Genomic DNA, 22,257 nt, shown 5'->3' on the forward strand with positions numbered 1-22,257 from the left:
CTTTACTACATCTGCAGTTAACTAAAACACAAGCAGCTGGGTACATCTGAAGAATTTTGTTCTTAAATTTTTTGAGGTGGGAAAATTCACCTTTAATCTGGGCCGCACCTGCTGACAGCCTATATAAAGGACATAGAAGGAAGATGCTTGCTTTCTTTGCCTACTTGCTCTTATTCATGCTAGTACATTTTTCCCCTGGCATTAGAGATTCTGGCATGTACTGAAGGCCAGCTGGACATCCAGCCTTGTGAACTGAACTCTATTATTGGACCTTCCATTGGTAGACAGCCATTGTTGGACTATTGGTGACTATGGGGGGTCCAGCCCCTTGATAGTCCCCTCCCAAGGTCTTGGAAGGATCTACAACCAGCTGATAATTAATTTTTGATGATATGAAATGAATCTATGTACATGAAACTCCTTAGTCCATACACTTTATTCTGTCAGTTCTCTCTCTGCGCAGCTTCTATTCTGTTCTCATGCCTAGCTCCTTCCTTACCTGATTCTCTACATTTATCTGCTGTCCCCTCTTACGTTCTATCTTAATTCTCTCATATTATTCTGCCCCATCTAGGTTCTCATCCATCTAGTTCCTTTCCATCTTAGCTCCTCTCCTATCTCCCTCGTCTTGTTCCTCCCCATCTGGCTCTTCCTCATCTTCCATCTCATTCCTCTAGTACTCTCTTCAAGGCCTTCAATCTAGTTCTTTCCCACCTAGTTCATTCCTCTCCAGTTCTTACCCATCTAGTTCCTCCATTCTCTTTTCTCCATCTCGTCCTCAAGTTCTCTCTCTCAAATTCCTCCTCTGAATCTCCTATACCCCTCAGTTCTTCATTCTCAAGTTCTCTAAGGAATTCAGTTATAAACCCAAGCAATAGCAATCCTCCCCCTCCAGCCAGGTCACCAGGCTTGAATTCCTACAGGGTCATAAAGGCAGGTAAGAATTTTCCTCAGGCAGTGGCTGTCAGGCTTTCTTTTACAACCCAAAAGGGGAGTGGTAAAGGAGGAGGTCAACTGCAAGCTAATGATCAGTTAGTACATCAGAAAAGGGAATCTGTGTGCTCAAACTACATTCCTAGAAGTGGTTAGGTAAGAAATTAGGAGTCTATAATATTAGTAAGGCTGTAAGAAAGGAGGGTCTCACCCTAAATTGCACAAGAAATAAAGCTATTTGCCTGACCCAGGAGACAGGTGTTGTTTTGTTTGGTCTTGGATGCTTAAGTCTGTTCTTAGAGAATACAGAGGTATCTCTGGTAAGATACTTCCGTCTCTACAGGGATGGACCCGGCCAGATGCTGCCAATGACAGTAATTACAGGGAGGCTTGAACTGGGGTTCTGGCTGTGCATAGCTGCCAGCACAGAAGATTATCTAAATATCCCATTAGTAGAAAGGAAATGGTGCCCAATAAATTATAGAAAAGCTACAATAACACAAGAAACTCAGCAGGAAACAGCTAATAAAAAAGCCAAATATCACCAAGGCCCCTTGAGCCTCAGCTTGACCTCTGGAAGGCCCTTGGCTTCTTCCAGGTATTACCTTTGTCATAACCAGCTGAAATCCTTTATATAGTTTTGCAGCTTGTAGCATTGGACCACAGCCTGTAAGTCATTCTAATAAATGTGTGTATATTTGTGTGTATGTGTGTGTGTGTGTGTGTGTGTGTGTGTGTGAGAGAGAGAGAGAGAGAGAGAGAGAGAGAGAGAGAGAGAGAGAGAGAGAGGAGAGGAGAGAGAGAGGAAAAAGACTCAGATCCATTACTCTAGAGAACCCTAATACACTTGCTTAATTAAGAATATGCTGGGTTGGGGATTTAGCTCAGAGGGTTGGGGATTTAGCTCAGTGGTAGAGTGCTTGCCTAGCAAGCTCAAAGCCCTGGGTTCGATCCTCAGTTCCACAAAGAAAAAAAATATGCTGATCTGATGCTTAAATGAGCAACATTAAAACAAAATGTCTTATCAAACAGTCCTAGCAGATCTATGCAAGGCTGGATGGAGATGCATTATGTGAAATTTCCAAATAGTCAATAAAAATACTGTCAGAAAAAAAAATCTCCAGATCACACACAGCTGACATCATCCCTTTCTCCAGGGTTCCACATTGCTCCTCTAAGTTCTTTATAACATTAAAAACATTCTAGAGCTGGGGTTGTGGCCCAGTGGGTGAACATGTGCTTTGCATATATAAAGTTCAACTCCATCGCACGTGTGTACACACACACACACACACACACACACACACCAGAGCCCTTAGGATCTAGCCTATAGAGCATGTTTAATCATTCCCTCTTGGGTGAATGCCTCACCTTTCTCAGAAGCAAATAGGACTTGAAGACAGGTGTCTTGGTGTAAGGTCAAGTATGTGAGAAAAGGGCTAGTTATGAGGATGCATACATCAGTCGTAGTGCAGTTATTATCATGCGGTGTTTAATTGTTTCAACAACCTAATAAAGTGTTAGTATTTTTGAAATGGGACTTAAGTTTGCCCAAAGGTGTGTTAGGCAGTAAATTACTCCATATTATTGTCTACCAAGTATGAAACAAGTGGTTGGACTAGAGACTAAAACCTAAGAATCTCATTTTTCTGGATCCATAACACTAAAAGGGGCCTCTCCAACAGTGAGGAGCCAGAAACAGTCAAGAGATGGGAAAATTATGAACTACAGGAGAACTTTGGATCAGAAGATGCAACATGCAGCTTGGGAAATATGGTTTGCCTGTGTGTTCTATGTAATAAGCAATTCCAAATTAGTGGCAGAAAATGGCCATGTTATTATTTGGTGGCCTATGGGTAAATTTGGAGACTTAACTGTTCAGTGGTTTCTGGTATCTCAGCCTGGAAGACAAAGAGTTGAAAATGGAACACCTAGGGCAATTCTGATATAGCGTAGATGTGTATGGACTCTGGGCCTTGTGTGTGTTGTCTTTCAAGATCACAGATGAAAGCAGGGTCAAGTTTGAATCTCCTATCATTGAGCCTGTCAGCTCCCACACATACAGCCTCCCTTTGCCTTCCTCTTCCTGTCTTAACCTTTAAATTTTTAAGGTAAAGGCTGACACAACTGAGGCCCTTCCTACCCAGAGAGAGCTTTCCATAACCTGGCTGGTTTCCCTTCGAAAGCTGAAGGAGTCAGATTCCCCTCTCATTGAGTTTGAGCGATGCTTAGAAAACAACAGAAGGTAGTCTCTACCCTACTTTCCAAGGCAGAAGACACTGTGTTGCCAGGCTGGTGCTTCTTCCAGTTAGGTTGGAATTCTGGATCTCTAGATGGCCCCTCTGAAATCCAGTCTTAGAGCCATAAAAAAAAAAAAAAAAAAAAAGACCTCTGGTGACTAATGGCTAGTAGGTGGCTTCAACAAAGACCCTGAACTCCAATCAAATGGAGTCCAACTGACCTGGGGGTTTCCCCAACTTCAGGCCTAGGATGGTAATGAAATAACAGACATGCAGAGTTTTGAAAAGGAGCTAAAGATTCCCAGTTGAGCCCAAATTCTCAGTCATTAGGCTAACTTGGCAAGGAAGAGAGAGTTCTGAGGCAAAAGTCAGGAGTTCTGTGAAGGTCTTACTTTGTTTCCTATTGCTGTGATAAAACAATACCAAAGGCAACTTGGAGAAGAAACCTCCAGCCTGATCATAGTCCATCCTTGAAAGAAAGCCAAGGCTGGAAATCAAAGGGCAGGAACTGAAAAAGAGTGCTGCTTACTGGCTTGTTCCTTGTGGTTTCGTCAGCTACTTTCTTATACAACTCAAGACTTAGTCTGTAATTTTCTTTCTTTGTTGGGTTTTTATGTGGTTTGGGTATCAGGGTAACTGATCTCGTAATATGAATTGGGTGATGTTGCTTCTGTTTCTATTTTGTGGAATTATTTGAAGAATATTGGTGTTAACTCTTCTTTGAAAGTCTGTGTTAATATCTGGACCTGGGCTTTTTTTGGGGGGGGGAGCGGGTGTTGGTAGATTTTCATGACTGCTTCTATTTCACTAGGGGTTATAGGTCTGTGTAAATCACTTACCTTGATTTAGCTTTGGTAAGTGATATATATTGAGAAAATTATGCACTTTTTAGATTTTCCAATTTTGTGGAGTACAGGTTTTTAAAGTATGTTCTTATGATTCTCTGGATTTCCTTGGTGTTTGCTTTTACATCCTTTTTATTTCTAATTTTGTTGACTTGGATACTCTTACTCCTCATATTAGTTAACCTGGATAAAGGTTTGTCAGCCTTATTTTCTCTTTTGTTTCATTGATTCCTTGTATTTGTTTTGTTTCTATTTTATTGATTTCAGTCCTGAGTTTATTGCCATCTACTCCTTTTGGGTATAGTCACTTCTTTTTGTTCTAGAGTGATTGGGAGGTTGTCTTAGTGTTGTATTGCTGTAAAGAAACATCATGATCAAGGCAACTCTTAAAAAAGGGATTAATTGAGAACTTGCTTACAGTTTTAGTTTGCCCATGATCATCATGTCTGGAAGCAGAAAAACATGGTGCTCGATCAGTAGCTGATAGCTTTACATCCTGATCCAAAGGCAGCAGTCAGAGAGTGAGACATTGGGTCTGATTTGGGTTTTTGAAACTTCAAATCCCACCTAGCCACCCCCAGCAACAAACCTTCTCCAACAAGGCCACACCTATTCCAACTCCAACAAGGCCACACCTCGGAATCCTTCCCAAACAGTTCTACTAACTGGGGACCAAGCATTCTTTTTTTTTTTTTTTTTTTTTTTTTTTTTTTTGGTTTTTTGAGACAGGGTTTCTCTGTGTAGCTTTGCAGCTTTTCCTGGAACTCACTTGGTAATCCAGTCTGGCCTCGAACTCACCAAGATCCACCTGGCTCTGCCTCTCGAGTGCTGGGATTAAAGGCATGCACCACCACTGCCCGGCCATCCAACCATTCATGCATATGAGCTAATAGTGAACATTTTCATTCATGCCACCAAAGTGAAGCAGGAAAGATGGTTCAGTGGTTAAAAGCACTTGCTGCTCTTAGAGAAGAGCCAAGATTAGTTGCCATAACTCACGTACTGGCTAAGAACCACCTTTATAACTCCAGCTCATGAGAATCCAATGCCCTCTTCTGGCCTCTTTGGGCATCAAGTGTACTCATAATGTACAATCATACATACACAGAAAATACAGATAAATATTTTTATGAATGTATTCATGGGTCAGGAAAGATGGCTCAGCAGTTAAGAACACGCGTTCTCTTCCAGAGAATTGGAGTTTGATTCACAACAACCACATATCAGCTCACAACTGTCTGTAATTCAACTTCCAGTGGATCCAAGGGCACCATGCACCCACATTGTGTATAGACACACATGCAAACAAAATAGCTATACACATAAAATAAAATTTTAAAACAAAAAAAAAGAATGTGTTCTTGTTTGCAACATCTGAGGTAAACATCTCTGAGGCAAATACTGTCTGATTCAGGAAGTCCACCTGGTACTTCCTTTTGCCATTCCCTCTGGCTCTGTACTTGTCCTGTGAGCCGTCATGTGTGTGTTGGGAATTAAACCTGGGTGCTATGAAAAAGCAAGTGCTCTTAAGCACTGAGTCATTTCTTCATTGTAAGAACACATTATTATAAGCTCAACTCACAAGTTAAAAACTAAACATTTTGGTTTTCAGTGATAATCACAAAGTCTGGACAGGTCTGAAGCCCTGTGAAAAGCACCAATGTGTGAGAACCAAGTGCCTGAGCATTTGCTTGAGTAAATGAGACAAAAAATTTTAAAATTTACTAAATATACTATCAGTGGTGACTTTTAAAAAATTATTTTATCATTTTATGTGTATGGGTATTTTGCCTATATGTGTGTCTGTGAACCATGTGCATGCAGTGTCCATGGAGGTCAGTGTTTTGGATCCGCTGGGATGGGAATTAAGACAGTTGTGAGTCAAAAAAAATGTAAAAAAAGATAGTCTGTGAGTCATCATGTTGGTGCTGGGTACTGAACCCAGTTCCTCTGGAAGAACAGCCTATACTCTTCACCATTGATCCCTCTCCTCAGCCCTCCAGTGGTGACTCTTAAGCCTCCTTTCCTTTTCATAACAGAACTTTTTACATGGAGGTTAGTGGTGACTATGAGGAATATGGAAACCTCATTAATCACAGGATGATCTTAAGTGATCTTGAAGTGAGGCCTTTGAGAGGCATTCAGTATGTGGAGAATGTATGGCAGCCCATTCTGAGAGCTCACATATTGTACATAAGGAAGGAAGTGACCCCGGAGTGGCTCCATCTGGGTTTGAGCAGAGCTTTTATATCTGTCCCATGGCTATTCAGACGGAGAAGAAGCCACAGTCATGTAATCAGTGTGAGAAAACTTTCAGCTATCATCCTAAGCTTGTTGTACACCAAAGAACACACAATGGGATGAAGGGAGCCCTATGAGTATACCTTGATGTTTGAAATCTTTCAGACAGAGCTATGATCTACATCAGAGGACTCATACTGAAGAGAAGTTCTATTAATGCAATTAGTGTGGGAAATCCTTCATCCTGATTTCTACACTTACTAGGAATCAGCTAAGTCACAGAGGAGAAAAACAGGATAATAGTTATGGCTGAGGAAAACACTTTAGATAGAACTCTATCATTATTTATCAGAGAGTTCATACTACAAAAAAAACTGTGTAAATGTGCTCACTGTAGAAAGTCTTTCTGGGTTGGAGAGATTAAGAACACAGTCTGCCTTTCCAGAGGACTAAATTCAAGTCTCAGCTTCCACATGGCAGTTCACAACCATCTGAAACTCCAGTCCCAGGGGATCAAATGCCCTCACCTGGCTTCTGAGGGCATGAGACACACACATGGTCATAGACATAGATATAAGTAAAACAACCACACATATAAAAGTTAAAAAGTCTGCCAAAGTTCTGACTTCATTGCATATCAAATGACACACAGGAAGAAGCAATATGAGTGTAAACAATACAAAAAATCTTTCATGTGAAGCACTCAACTCATTAGGAAGTTGTGAATTCATACAAGGAAGAAGCCAGCTTTAAAATGCACTCATTAAGCCAGGCAGGGGTGGTGCACGCCTATAATCCCAGAAGTTGGGAGGCAGAGGCAGGTTGATCTCTGTGAGTTTGAGGACACTCTAGTCTACAGAATGAGTTCCACGACAGTTGAGGCTACACAGAGAAACAACTTTGTCTTCAAAAAAATAAATAAACTCAGTCAAAGCCTTCACAGGGAGCTCGTACTTTATTGAACATGAGAGAACTCACACTAGAGAAAAACTACTGGAATGTACTTAGTGTGAAAAAAAAAACCTGTTAGGTCTTTTTGCCTTCTTTCCAACAAAGAACTCATTTTAATGAAAACCATATAAATGCTATGACTATGGGAAATTCTGCATCAACCTCAGCTTGTTGAACATAATTGGACACATACTGGAGTAAAGCATTATGGGTGCAGTCATTATAGGAAGGCGTTTTTGTTCTATTTGTTTTTGTTTTTCAAGACAGGATTTCTTTGAATATGAGTGTAACTAATACAAAAAGTCCTTCATTTGAAGCATTCAACTCATTAGGAATTTGTGATTCATACAAGTAAGAAATCAGTCTTAAAAATGCACTCATTAAGCCAGGCAGTTTCTTTCTGTAGCCTTAGCTGTTCTGAAATTCTCTCTGTAGATCAGGCTGGCCTCTAAATCAGATATCTGCCTGCCTCTGCCTCCCAAGTTCTAGGATTGAAGGTACACCACTACCACTCAACTGTGGGAAGATGTCTAATCAGGGGTTTCCTCTCATTGTTCATCAAAGGACATACATGAGAAAGAAGACTTATTAGTGTAACATGTATGTTAAAGCCTTCAGTCCATGGTCACACCACATTGAGCACCAGAGAATATATACTGGAGGAAAACCCTATTAATATATGACTGTGGGAAAGACTTCAGCAATAGTCATCATTGATAAACATGTAAGGATGCACACTGCAGAGAAACTATGGATGTAACAATCATGAAAAGGCTTTTATTTAACAGTGTCAAGTTACAAGGCATAAGAGAATTCATACGAAAGAAAACTCTTATCGATGTAAAAAATTAGGCAAAACTTTGTTGTAATACATCCCTTATTCAACATGAGAAAATTAATGAACAATAAACTATGATTAATCAAGATGAAGGACTTCATTATTATAACCTATGCTAGAAATGGGATAGCTAGGGTTTCACTCTCAGAGTACAATGACCACATATATTACAAATACCTGGAATGGCTTTGCTGACTCCCTGTGGGAGGCCTTACCTTTTTGGAGGAGGGAATGGGGGTGGGTGGGTTGGGGGAAAGCTAGGGGGAGCAGGAGGAGGAAAGAGAGGGGGAATCTGTGGTTGGTATATCAAATGAATAAAAATTTTCTTAATAAAGAAAAATAAATAAATACCTGGAATGTATGTTGAATCCATATTACTACCAAGCTCATGCTTCATACCACTTTATAGGAACCACTATCAGGAAAACTCAGACTCTTCAGTTTTACAAGCAGTAAAAGTGACCTGAGAAGCTATGAATAGCATTCCTATGAAAGGCTTTCATTAAGAACTGACAGAGTTAGGACAATCATCATGAAGCTGTAGTCTTCAGGTGATGTTTTTATTCAGTTGACAAACTAAATCAGAAATTATGGTAGGATGGTAGATATTTTTATACAGACAACAGAACACTCAAACTAACAAAACCCCTGTGTGGGGAATTTGGTGCCCAGTCATGAAATACATAGCTATTTTGAATATAACCCACTAATGTAATCAAAAATTGAGGGGCTGGGGAGATGATTTAGCCAGAAAAGTGTTTGCCTGGTTTTGATCTTCAGAACCCATGTTTTGTTTTATTTTGTTTTAAAGAAGGTAAATGGGGTGGTGTGTGTTGGCAACATCAGTGATGGAGAGGTAGAGAGACAGATCCCTGAGGATTATTTCCCAGCCAGGCCAATGACAGATTCTGTTTCGAAAAAGGAGGGAATGGAAAGGTCTGGAGAGATGGCTCAGTGGGGTGAGTAAGCACTTGATGCACAAATGTGAGGACCAGATTTTGGGTCCCCAGAATCCACCTAAGTGCCTGGTGGGCATGGTGGCCTTTCTGTAATTCCAGCATAAGAAGGTGGAGAGAAGTGATCCCCAAAAGAAGCTAATCAGTGAAACTAAGTATTCTGGTCAGTTCTGGGTTTGATTGAGGAACCCTGCCTCACTGAATAAAGTGGAAATGAGATCATGGGTAATTCCTAACATCAACCTTGGGCCACAGATACACATGCATCCATTTCCAAGTGTGCCCCACACATCACACATACACACATGCCCATGCCTATGCAATCATGCACAACCATGTACACATCACACACATGTGAAAAATGGGAGGGAAAAAAGCTATACAGCATGTTAGGAATGACACCTGAGTTTATCCTCTGGCCTCCACATGTACATAGCCTCAATTAGAATACAAACAGTTAACAGTTACTGAGGAAGTAAGCAATTGCTTGAATCAGTAGGGAAGAAAGGATTGCTTTCTGTATAACAATAAAGCATTTTTCCCTGATGGTACACTTTATTATTTAGGCAATGATAACAAGTTATTTCAAATGCTATTTTCTGGTCAGCTCATCATTCTTACCAAATACCTGAGAAAATAACTTAAAGGAAACAAGTCTTGGTCTCAGAGTATTTCATCTGTGGTTAGTTAGCTTCATTGGTCACGAGGCCTTTGCCTCCCAAGTGCTAGGATCAAAGGCCTGTGCCACCACTGCCTGGCAATCCATGACACCATTGCTACTAGTTCATAACATATCATGCTGGCTAGTTTTCTATCAACTTGACACAAGCTAAAGTCATCAGAGGAGAGAGCCTCAGTAGACAAAATGCCTCCAGTAGGCAAGCCCATAGAGACTTTAATTAGTGGTTGATGTGGGAGGGTCCAGTCCATTGTGACTGTAGTCATGGATTCATAAGAAAGCAGGCTGAGCAAGCCAAAGGAAGCAAGCCAGTAAGCAGTAGTCCTCCATTGCCTCTGCATCAGCTCTTGCCTTGCTTGAATTCCTGCCATCACTGCTTTTGATGATGGAACTGAAAGTGAAATAAACCCTTTCCTCCTCAAGTTGCTTTTGGTCATGGTGTTTTATCACAGCAATAGTAACCCTAACAAAAACACATATATTTTCTATTTTTAAATTACATATTTTTGCCTTTCTTTTATGTATGTGTATATATGTGTAAGTACAGTGAGCATAAGGAGGTTCCAGGACAACTCTCTCCTGCTACCTTGTATGATCTATGTATCAAACTCAGGTCATCAGGCCTGCCTTCTAGCACCTTTACCCAATGGCCATCTTGCCACACCACTCTATATTTTATAGAGCAGTGATAAAGGCCTAAACTAAGGCAATTATGATAAAAATAGCAAAAAACTAGGGGTTAAGAATCTCAGGAGCCAAGTATACACTGTTAATCCCAGCATTCATGAAGCAGAGGCAGAAGGATCTTTGTTAGTTCAAAGCCAACCTGGTCTACATAGAGAATTTCAGGACAGTCAGGGCTGTTGTGGAATATGTGTTCAACTAGGCAAAGATGTGTTACAATTGTTTATGTTGCATTTGTTGAACTATATAAAGATGTGTTGCATTTGTGTTAATCAAATAAAATGAATCTGGGCTCAGAAAGGTGGAGTTAGCAACTAGTTGACAGGAAGTAGGAGGGAGGGGCTTAGAATGTTTTATTTATAATAGTTCAAATTTTTCTTTTCTTTTTTTTATTTTTTATTTTTTAAATTAATTTATTTATTTTTCTATTATCAGCTTGATACAGTATAAATTCTTATCTTAATAGTGAAATGTTTCATTGAGGCTTGCTCAGTAATTGAGTAAAACCAAAACTTATTATAAGTCACAGTCATCCTAGGGTCCCCCATGCTATATATATAGCCTCCATGGTTCTTTGGGTGGCAGTCTGATTGTTCTTTACTTTATATCTAGAATCCACTTATGAGTACATACCATGTTTGTCCTTCTGGGTTTGGGTTACCTCACTCGGGATGATTTTTTTTATAGTTCCATACATTTGCCTGCAAATTTCATGCTATCATTGTTTTTCTCTGCTGAGTATACTCCATTGTGTATATCTACAACCTTTTCTTCATCCATTCTTCAGTTGATGGGCATCTAGGTTGTTTCCAGGTTCTGGCTATTACAAATACTGCTGCTATGAACACAATTGAGCATGTATCTTTGTGATATGATTGAGCATTCCTTGGGTATATGCCCAAGAGTGGGATGGCTGGGTCTTGAGGTAGTTCAATTCCTAATTTTCTGAGAAACCGCCATACTGATTTCCACAGTGGTTGTACAAGCTTACATTCCCACCAACAGTGGAGGAGTGTTCCCCTTGCTCCACATCCTCTCCAACATTGACTGTCATTGGTGTTTTTGATCATAGCCATTCTGATGGGAATAAGGCAGTATCTCAGAGTCGTTTTGATTTGCATTTCACTGATGATTAAGGTTGTTGAACATTTCTTTAAATGTCTTTCAGCCATTTGTGATTCTTGTTTTGTGAATTCTGTTTAGCTCCTTAGCCCATTTTTTAATTGGATTGTATAGTATTTTGATGTCTAGTTAGAATGGGTTTTTTTTTTAGTTGGTGCAGTGTGGATGGAGAGAAGGTTCCAGGGATGTCAGCAAAGAGAGAAAGTTAGCCACTTATTACTCTAACTCTCTGAGCTTGTAGATTTTCACCCTAGCCTATGATCTTGAATTTTATTAGAATGACAGAGATTTAGTTAAAGCTACCTTTAGCAGCAGCAGCACAGCCATCATCTGGGGAAACAGAATTCCCCCCCAGGCTACAGCCTAAGCAGCTGGGCTGCTAGTAGTTTAAAGTGCAGCCACTGTGATGAAGGTAAAACAGCACTTTGGCACCCAATGTGGGGCATCATATACAATGAGTCTTTCTCTGTCCTACCAGCCAGCTCCCAAATAATGACATGGAGACTTAATTATGAAAGCTTGGCCTTAGCCTAGGCTTGTCCCACTAGTTCTTATAACTTAAACGAACCCATTTAACTATGGTTATAAGAAACCATATAATTCTTATGGTTTCTTATAACCATATGGTTTGGCACCCACATTGGGTGCCAAAGTGCTGTTTTACCTTCATCACAGTGGCTGCACTTTAAACTACTAGCAGCCCAGCTGCTCAGGCTGTAGCCTGGGGGGGAATTCTTATAACCATAACTTATGGTTATAAGACAGCTATGGTTATAAGACAGCTATGGTTATAAGAAACCATAGTTAAATGGGTTAATTATAATCACTAGTTCTTATAACTTAAATTAACCCATTTAACTATGGTTTGCCTCATGGCTTTTTACCTTTCATTCTGTATGTCCGACTCCCTCCATGTCTCATGCACCTCAATTACCTCCTCCTACTTCCTCTCTCTGTGCCAGAAGTACTGTCTATACCTCAGCCTAGCTATTAGCCATTCAGCTCTTTACTAAATCAATCACAATAATATCTTCACACAGTGTACAAATATCCCACAACACAGGGCTACATAGAGATATCCTGTTTCAAAAGCAAATACTTTCAGGTGGTGAAGTTCTACACACCTGTTTCATTTTTCTGATGCTCCAAAATATCCTCAAAGAAGTAACTTATGGGGGCTGGATGCCAGTGTTAACAGCTCTGGAGAGTGGAACCACAATAAGACAGCTCAGCTCTGGAGGGAAAGGTATCCTGACTTGTCAGGAAGCCAGGCTACACCTAGAGCCACAATAGGACAGCTCAGCTCTGGAAGGAGAGGTATCCTGACTTGTTGGGAAGTCAGGTGATACCAGAAGCTGGGGTACAATGGGGATGGTCTCCCCACAATATATAGTAATCTTGCTCCTCTCCTAGAGAGTGCTGTTGCAGCTGACCTTTGCTCAACTCCTCTACCTTAAGGATGTTTTCTAGCAGAGTTCTGCTTCTTCTTCTCTCTGGCCCAAGATGTTGCCTCTTCTGCTACACTCTGCTAAAGGAGAAACCCCTGCAGAAATGCAGCAATCTCCTCTGGCTCTGGAGAAAAGTGTTACTTTTTTTTTCTGCTCAGCCTTGCTCAGCCTCCCTAAGGGACATCTCAGCAAGGTTCTTCTGTTCTGAAGATCCTTGTCCAAATGAAGATCTTCACCCAAGACTCTTTTGAGAAAGAGATTTGTCTAGGCAGTGATGGTGTATGCCTTTAATCCCAGCACTCAGGAGGCAGAGGCAGGCAGATCTCTGTGAGTTCAAGGCCAGCCTGGGCTACAGAGTGAACTCCAGGAAAGTCTCGAAAGCTACAGAGAAACCCTGTCTTGGAGAGAGAGAGAGAGAGAGAGAGAGAGAGAGAGAGAGAGAGAGAGAGAGAGAGAGAGAGAGAGAGAGAGTTGGGAAGGAGTAGTACAGGAGAGTGGCTACCTCTGCCGGGGTGGGAAAGCACAGCCCGCAACCTAATAGGCAGAGGGGCTTTTATATAGGGATTCTTAGGGGTGGCGATTTCCCAGGGAGAAGATTTTCTGCTCGAGGATTGGTTAGTTTAGTTGGTCAGGGGCAGAGATGGCTCTGATTTCAGGGCCAAATTGTATTTCTTTCACTGGCCCTTTTTAGCTTTTTGGCTCTATTTTCAGGGCTAAGGCATATTTCTTTCACTGGATCTGGGTCTAGGGCCAAAGTGCATTTCTGAAGGCTCTGCCTTCAGTGTCAGGTTGTTTTTCTTTGGTTCTAGGTTCAGGGCTAAAGTCTTTCTTTCACTGGCTCAGGTCTCAAATCCAGGGTGGGTTTCTCTCACTAGCTCTGGTGAGTTTCTTTCTTTTTTAAGATGTATTTCTTTATTAGGTATACAGCATGTATGCCTGCAAGCCAGAAGAGGGCGCCAGATCTCATTACAGGTGGTTGTGAGTGTGATACCTCAGTAAAACCCCCCACTCTATCCCCTACAGACAAAGAGAAGCTTAAACCAGGATTCCTAAGGGTAGATAAGAACTTAGACCCCTTTTCCCCAGGTGGCTGTATCTGCTACAGGGACTTTGGAAAACACAGAGTCAGGATATTCGACCAAAAGACTAAAAAAAGGGAGGCGGGTTAAAATAAATTATATGGTCTGTGCCTTTAAGAACTAGCCTCACAAGCCGGGCGGTGGTGGCGCATGCCTTTAATCCCAGCACTCGGGAGGCAAGGCGGATCTCTGTGAGTTCGAGGCCAGCCTGGGCTACCAAGTGAGTTCCAGGAAAGGCGCAAAGCTACACAGAGAAACCCTGTCTCGAAAAAAAAACCAAAAAAAAAAAAAAAAAAAAAAAAGAACTAGCCTCACAAAGAAAGGGGAGCACTCCTTCCTGCTGTGAGTGAGAGATTTGGAAGAGCCTCCCTGGAGGCTAGTAAACTTAGAATACACCTTACTTTTGCATTCTGTACCTAAAGTCTCCAGTGGTGGCTTTGGGGATGCGATCTAGGCACAACAAGACCCTCACTCTATTGTCTCAAAAAGGGGGCCTTAGACAAAGATATCTCAATATAGATAGACCCAGACCAGTTTCAAGTCCCCAGAAATGATGGCGCCAGCCCCAGGAACTCAAAAGAACAAAGTCAGGATGGTAACCAATTAACCACAAGATGCCCCTCTCCAGAGATAACATGACCAGACCCCAGAGAGGAGTTGTAAAACTCCTGACAGGGCAAACAGATAAGCTAGAATAAGATAAAGTCCAGGCCCGGGAAAAACTGGTCCAATCAAGGATGGACCTGTACTAACCCCCTCCCCTCTAAGAAATTTTATGGGTTTTGCCTATAAAATCTAACTTCCCCAAGAAAGGGTAACTCTTCCCTGCCTCACTTGAGATGGCTTGAGATGAGTTCCCTGTCATGACTTGTAGCAGAAGTAAACCTTGCTTTTGCATTCTGGTATACTCGTCCTTGGTGGTCTCTCTGGGGGTTACAATCTGGGCACAACAGTGAGCCACCATGTGGTTGCTGGGAATTGAACTCAGGACCTCTGGAAGAGCAGTCAGTGCTCTTAACCTCTGAGCCATCTCTCCAGGCCCTCTGGTGGGTTTCTTTAGCTGGCCCCTTTTTCCCAATACTAGAGAGATGGTTTATCCATTCAGAGCTCTTGTTACTCTTGTAGAGGACCCAGATTCAGTTCCCAGGTCCTATCTAGTGGTTCACAATCATCCATAACTCCAGTCTAGGGCATCCAGTGCCTTCTTCTGACCTCCACAGGTGTCAGACACACACATAGTGCACATACATGCAGAAAATAAATCTTTAAAAATTGTAAAGAAGTAACTTATAGCATCTATAATTTCTTTCCTCCTATTAATGGAGTCAGGAGTATCTACGGGGCGGTTCTTCCAGATTTTCACGGAGTTTGGTTAGAAGTGGTGAAAGAAAGGTGGGTTATTCCTGAGAGGGCCTCAGTCTCCAAAATGATACACTCCCTGACTGGCAGTGATGTTGGCCGCCAGCTGGGAGCTCAGTCATATTGTACGACTCCAAATTATCTGAGCATGGTAGGTGGGTTTCAGAAGGAAGGATGTCCCAATAACAAATACTTTAGAAGACCCCCATAAAATCTGCAAAGTGGGTTATAACACAGACTCAGAAATCACAAATCAGTACTTCTGCCAGATTTTGTTAATGGAACAGTCGGGGAAATCCAAGTCAATGGATGGGGAAATAAATTCCACATCAGTGAGAAACGGCAATTTTGGGCAATACTTAGATTTATCATAGAGCTTCAGCAACTGGATCAGAAGTAATAAAGAAGGGGAACTTTAGGGTTTGAAGTTCAAAAACAATATGTGTGGGAGAATTCCCACTGGGCTACACCTGGCCTGGCTCCCGAGTGCTAGCACCTAGCCTTAACCCATCTTTTGTTTCTTCTCGAATATTATCATGGCCCAGTCTTAATAATCTTCTTCCCAGGGGCCCAGAAGAGAAGCTACGAATAGCAAGAATTTTTTTCAGGAAATGAATCTAAGCACACCGAGCTCTTTCGTCTGTCTACTTTATTCTTCTGGAATAAAATTCGATCTACACTGCTACAGTTCTGTTCTCGTGCCTATCTCCTTTCTTGTCTGATTTCTCTCTATAGTTATCTGCTGTCCCCTCTAAGAGCTATCTTAATTCTCTCATCTTAGTTCTGCCCCATTTCGTCTTTCTCATCTCATTCTTCCCCATCCCACTCTCCTCATTTTCCATCTCATTCTTCTAGTTCTCCATCTAGTTCTCTAGTCAAAATCCTCTCTCAGTCTCTGAGGTTTACAGTCATATACCCATGCAATAACAGTGCTCTAGCTAAAGAAAGGTCAGCAGGCTTGAATTCTTGCAGGGTCATAAAGGCAGACAAGAGATTTCCTCAGGCAGTGACCGTCAGGCTTTCCTTTACAACCCAAAAGGGGAATGGTAAAGGAGGAGGTCAACTAAGAGCTAAAATTGGTTAATATATCAGAAAAAGGTAAAAAGGTAGTATAAATCTCAGTAAGGTTGTATAAGAAAGGAGGGTCTGAGCTTAATTTACCTTAATTCAGGAGATCGTTTGGCCTTGGATGCTTGATAGATATTTCAGATAAAATACACTGTTATGAGTTCTTGGAAGCATACATAATATATACGGATATCATTGTAGGAATCGGCTAATATATATACAAAAGTTAAAATATCACCAAGACTTCTTAAGCCATGGCTTGACCTTTGGAGAAGTCCTTGACCTTTCCAAGTAGCAGCTTTTGTGATAGTAGCTGAATTCCATTACATTTTCCTGTGGCTTGCAGCAGTTATTTAGTTACCTTTTGTTTCTCTTGTCACCCTATGTGAACCTTGTCTGAGAGTCTCCCAAGGATACAAAAGTCTATGCAAAACTTGGTTCAGGAAACCTGAAAAACTGTGGTATCTGATGAATTGAGTAATTTGCATTTGCACTTGGCATTGGGTTTTTGGAAGCTTCATTCATGTTGTTTTGAATATATGAAAATCAACTGGCTAAAGTGTAAATATGAGGAAAAATAAAAATGCCCTAGAGGAAGGGAAAGTGCTTCAGTTCTTAGAGACTGGATCCCCTGCAGCCACAAAAGGCTAGATTCATTTATTTATTTATTTATTTATTTATTTATTTATTTATTTATTTATTTATTTATTTATTTATTTGGTTTTTCAAGACAAGGTTTCTCTGTGTAGCTTTGGAGCCTGTTCTGGAACTCACTCCTGGGCTGGCCTCGAACTCACAGAGATCCGCCTACCTCTGCCTCCCGAGTGCTGGGATTAAAGACGTGGGCCACCACTGCCCGGCCTAGAATCATTCTTAAGGTGCCTCTGAGTCTTCATTCAATGGACACACATGAACCTACACACCCACACCATGACAATTATGTGTGTTTTTCTGATGGGTTTGGACTCAGGAACATGAAGGTGAAGCTGCAGAATTAAAAATATTTGTCAGGATCAGAGAAAATAGCTCAACTTAGCTATTTTTTCTCAACATAGCTCAACTTAAGCCTCACACAAAATATGGACACCTTACTAGACCATTTAACAGCTGGCCATTCATTATCATCTCTGCCTGGGGCACTTTCTTCCCAAGTTTCATCACCATGGCTTCCTGTCTGATCGCCTGCAGCCATCCTCTTATGTATTACTTCCTCAGACAGTGAGGATGACCTAAATGGGTTTTAAAAGCAAAGGTATGGAGAGGCATGGTGGGCCACACCTGGCATCTCAGCAATCTGCAGATGGAGACACAAGGATCAGCCACACAGCAAGCTGCAGGCCAATGTAGTTGTCATCAGGGTTCCCTAGAGAAAGAGAACTGATAGAATAAATCTATATATAAATGGGATTCATTAGAGTGACTTACAGGTTATGATCTAACTACCCCAACAACAGCTGTTTCCAAATAGAAGTCCAAGAATCCAGTAGTTGTTCAGTCCATGAGGTTGGATATTTCAGCTGGTCTTCAATATATGCCAGAATTCCAAAGAAGTAGGCTCTAACGCCAGTGAAGGGATGAACTTACCATCAAGAGTGAGGGCAAGTAGGCAAAGAACAAGCTTGTTTCTTCCTTGTCCTTTACGCAGGCCACCAGCAAGAGGTGTGGCCAGATAAACGGAGGATCTTCCCACCTCAAAAGATCTGGATTTAGGGTGGGTCTCCACACTTCTAATGATTAATCAAATCATTACTCACAGGTGTACCCAGTCACTTGGGTTTTAGTTCATTCCAGATGTAGTCAAGTTGACAGTCAAAAATAGTCATCATAGCCAGCCTGGACTACATGAGACCCTATCTCAAAATAAATAAAATAATATAAAATAGGGACAGATGAATCTCTTGATGGATAGAGGTGTTTGTTGCCAAGCCTGACAACCTGAATTTGACTCCCAGGACCCACACAGTAGGAGAGAACCCATGACTGTGGATTGTCCTCTGACCTCCATATATGTAGACACACACACATACAAACAAAATAAAAGGTAATGAAAATACTTGAAAATAAAAGGTGGAAATTAAATCACCACAGCTACCATTTTGTTTTGTTTGGGTTTTTTCTTGTTTGTTTTTCAAGACAGGGTTTCTCTGCATGTAGCCCTAGCAGTCATGGAACTAGCTCAGTAGACCAGGCTGGCCTCAAACTCAGAGATCTGCCTCCCTCTGCCTCCCGAGTGCTGGGATTAAAGGCGTGCACCACTACTGCCCAGCATAGCTACCATATTTTAATAGCACAACAAAATTATAAGTCAATAATTAGAGGAAAGCTCTATCTGAATATTCTAGAAAGCTGTTTAGTCAAAGAAGTGGTTTAAAAGGAAACTCCCCAGAATTTGGAGAGATGAGATTTCTCAGTGGTAAAGAGTGAGCATTGCTCTTCCAGAGGACCCAAGTTCAGTTCCCGGAACCCTGTGAGGCACTTCACAACCGCCTCTAACTCCAGCTCTAAGGGATCTGACATCTTGGCCCCCACAAGCTCCTACCTGCATACATGTGCACATACCCATACACATTATTAAAAGTAATAAAAACTACTTTTTAATAAAGACAATTCAGGGCTGGAGAGATGGCCCAGTGGTTAATAGCACTGGCTGCTCTTCCAGAGGTCCTGAGTTCAATTCCCAGCAACCACATAGTGGCTCACAACCATCTATAATGAGATCTGGTGCCCTCTTCTGGCCTGCAGGCATACACGCCTGGAGGATACTGTATACATAATAAATAAATAAATAAATAAATAAATAAATAAATAAATAAATAAATAAATAAATAAATACAACTCAGCCAGGTGTGGTAGCACAGTCCTTTAATCCCAGCACTCAGGAGGCAGAGAAAGGCCAGCCTGCTCTACATAGCAAGTTCCCAGCCAGCTAGCATTACATAGGAAGACTCTTATCTCAGAAAAAAGGAAACTCCCTGAATGACTTAAAACAAACATTCCATACCAAACAACAAGCACTAAATTATTATCAAGACTCCTGATGCCTCTGCTCTGGTTACTATACCTCTCTTCCAACCACCACTGGAGAACTGCACTGTGCTGTGAGAACATGAGAGGGAAAGAAAGAGCAGACTGAAATGTAAAGGAAGCTGAAAGGACTCCAAATTAACCAGTTTTTCCTGACAATATTCCAGTCTACTTGAGCCGGCAACATCCTCTAGTAATTACTGTCTTTTACACCGAATACCTTCTTCTTTGCCCATGTTTCTGTTGCTGTGTGTCTTAGTTCAGGGTTCTGTTCCTGTGAAGACCATGACCATAGCAACTCTTACAAAGGAAACATGTCACTGAGGCGGTGGCTTGCAGTTTCAGAGGCTCAGTCCATTATGATCACGAAGGGGAGCACGGCGGTGTGCGGGCAGACATGGTGCTGGAGCTGACAGTGCTACATCTTGCAGGCATCAGAAAGTCAACTGACTGTCACACTGAGGCAAGCTTGAGAGAGAGACCTCAAAGCCCATCCCCTTAGAGACACACTTCCTCCTACAAGACCACACCTCCTAAGAGTGCAACTCTCTTTGGGGGCCACTTTCTTTCTTTCAAACCACTACACTACGATAAAACACCACGACCAAAGGCAATTTAAAGGAAAGGCAATTTATTTTGCCCTGTAATTTCAGAGGGATAAGAGGCCATGGTGGTGGAGCAGAGGCATGTGAACAAGGGGCGAGCTTCGCCGCTGGAGCTGGAAGCTGAGTGCTCGCATCCTTAATCACAAGCACAAAGCAGAGTCAGCTAGAAGTGATGCAAGTCTGTAAACTCTCACAGCTTGCCCCCTGTGGGAGACATGGAGGTCCTTGTGCTCACAGATAAGCACTAGAGGAACCAGGGATGTTAAACACACAGGGTTGTTCCTTCAACGGAAGGGCTGCATAACCTTGCCTTGATGTTAGAAGAGCATCTGGCCCTTTCCATTGATTAGTGCTTAGATCTTTCTATTAAAATAAACTTTAGGCTGTATCTCCATTAGGGCAAAATACTTTTGTACAACAGAAGAAACATCCTTTAAAGCAAAAAATAAAAAAAAAAAAACTTAAAGTTAGCATAGCTAAATGTAGCATTGTATGTGGGGTTTACATGGGTGTCTATACCCCCATTTTTATTTTTTAAATTTGCCATTCAAGTATTTGATTGTATCATTTCACAATAGTTTTACTCTGTGGATTATAAGGAATTCCAGTAAATGTTCCATAAATTGCAAAATTCCTTAAAGCATTTGCTAGTATAAGCAGGACCATTATTAGTTTTTAGTTGTAAGGAGGGTCCTAGAAAGGAAAAAGGGTATAAAAAATGATTAATGGCATCTGAAATTGTTTCAGTCCTGTGAGAAGAAGCAACAATCATATTAGAAAAGTATCAACCATTATATAAACTTTACTCTTTTTTTCCTAGACAGGGTTTCCTGTAGCCTTGGCTATCCTGGAACTCACTCTGTAGACCACGCTGGCCTCGAACTCAGAGATCTGTCTACCTTGGCCTCCTAAGTGCCGAGATTAAAGGTGTGTACCACTACGCCAGGCTACATGAACATATTTTAAACGTCCAAATTCTGAGATACTAATAACATCTGCCACACGGCATTAGATTTTATACCTTGAGAATTAATTCCACCAGTAGAGGGCAGTAGTGTGAAAGTACAAGAAGGTGAGGAAGTTGGTGAGATTGTTTTTGTGGCTTGAGCTGCCTGAAAAGAAAGTATTAGTGGTGAGAAGGAAGCCAGCACATCGGCTGGAGTATTAGTGGATGTTAAGGAACGCCTGGAAGATTAGAATGAGCATGAATATGAGTTATGAAAAAAATGTTGAGGCCATTATCATATAGACATCTGAAGGGAGAGAAATAATTATGAAATAGCACTAGTAGAGGGTTGGGTTAAAGTCTGCAGTTTCTAAGAAACGAAAAACAGTTTGAGCACAATATGTAGTCAGTTAAAATATTCAATGGCTGAGAAACATCTAATAAAAGCTGATTGATTAGCCAGACAGTGGTGGCACACGTCTTTAATCCCAGCACTGGAGAGGCAGAGGCAGGTAGATCTCTGAGTTCAAAGCCAACCTGGTCTACAGAGCAGGTTCCAGGATAGCCAGGGCAACACAGAGAAACCCTGTCTCAAAAAAAAAAAAAAAAAAAAAAGCCTACTGACTACAGTGAGTTCAGACTGTGAGTTGTACTACCAGGGGTGAGTACAATCTTTTTTGTGAAGGATTTGAAATCTGTATATAAAACATAAGCTCCTTGTCCTTTTGAAGAACCATCCTTTAAAAGCAATGAAAGTTTTTAAAACCATAGAATTTTTAGATGTAATTTTAGGCAATATTCATGGGGTATCTTCAAGATAATTTAAAAGGAGATCTTAGGTTAATAATTATCTATAGATCTCAAGTAACATGCTAATGCTACCCGCCAATTATGTGGAACAAATAACCAACCTGCATTTTATTTAATGGTACAATCATTTCTGTAGGCTCTTTAACCAGTAATTTGTTTAAGACATGCTCTTCCCATCATTACCAAGTGTATAATTTCTTGTAAATAAGGAGTTATGGATCAATGCAGAGAATTATAACATGCATAAATTTCTATAATACCATACTTTGTTGATATGTAACTCCTGTAGGTGTTAAGTAGGAAGGATAAATAATTGACGAGGAAGTAAGGGATTAATTCTATGAGCTACAACTTTAGCAGAAGCTTTACTTAATAAACTAATAACTTGCTCTGCTTCAAGTGTTATGTTTTTTATAGAGTTTAACCAAG

General features: G+C 41.1%; 1 protein-coding gene across 1 annotated transcript in view; it reads right to left on the minus strand.

Moving 5' to 3' along the window:
• Znf329 (zinc finger protein 329) overlaps nucleotides 1-22,257 on the minus strand; it is a 69,476-nt gene that overhangs the window by 42,171 nt on the left and 5,048 nt on the right. The window lies entirely within an intron of this gene.

This window comes from Peromyscus maniculatus, chromosome 1 (genome assembly GCF_049852395.1).
Source record: "Peromyscus maniculatus bairdii isolate BWxNUB_F1_BW_parent chromosome 1, HU_Pman_BW_mat_3.1, whole genome shotgun sequence".
NCBI lineage: Eukaryota > Metazoa > Chordata > Mammalia > Rodentia > Cricetidae > Peromyscus > Peromyscus maniculatus.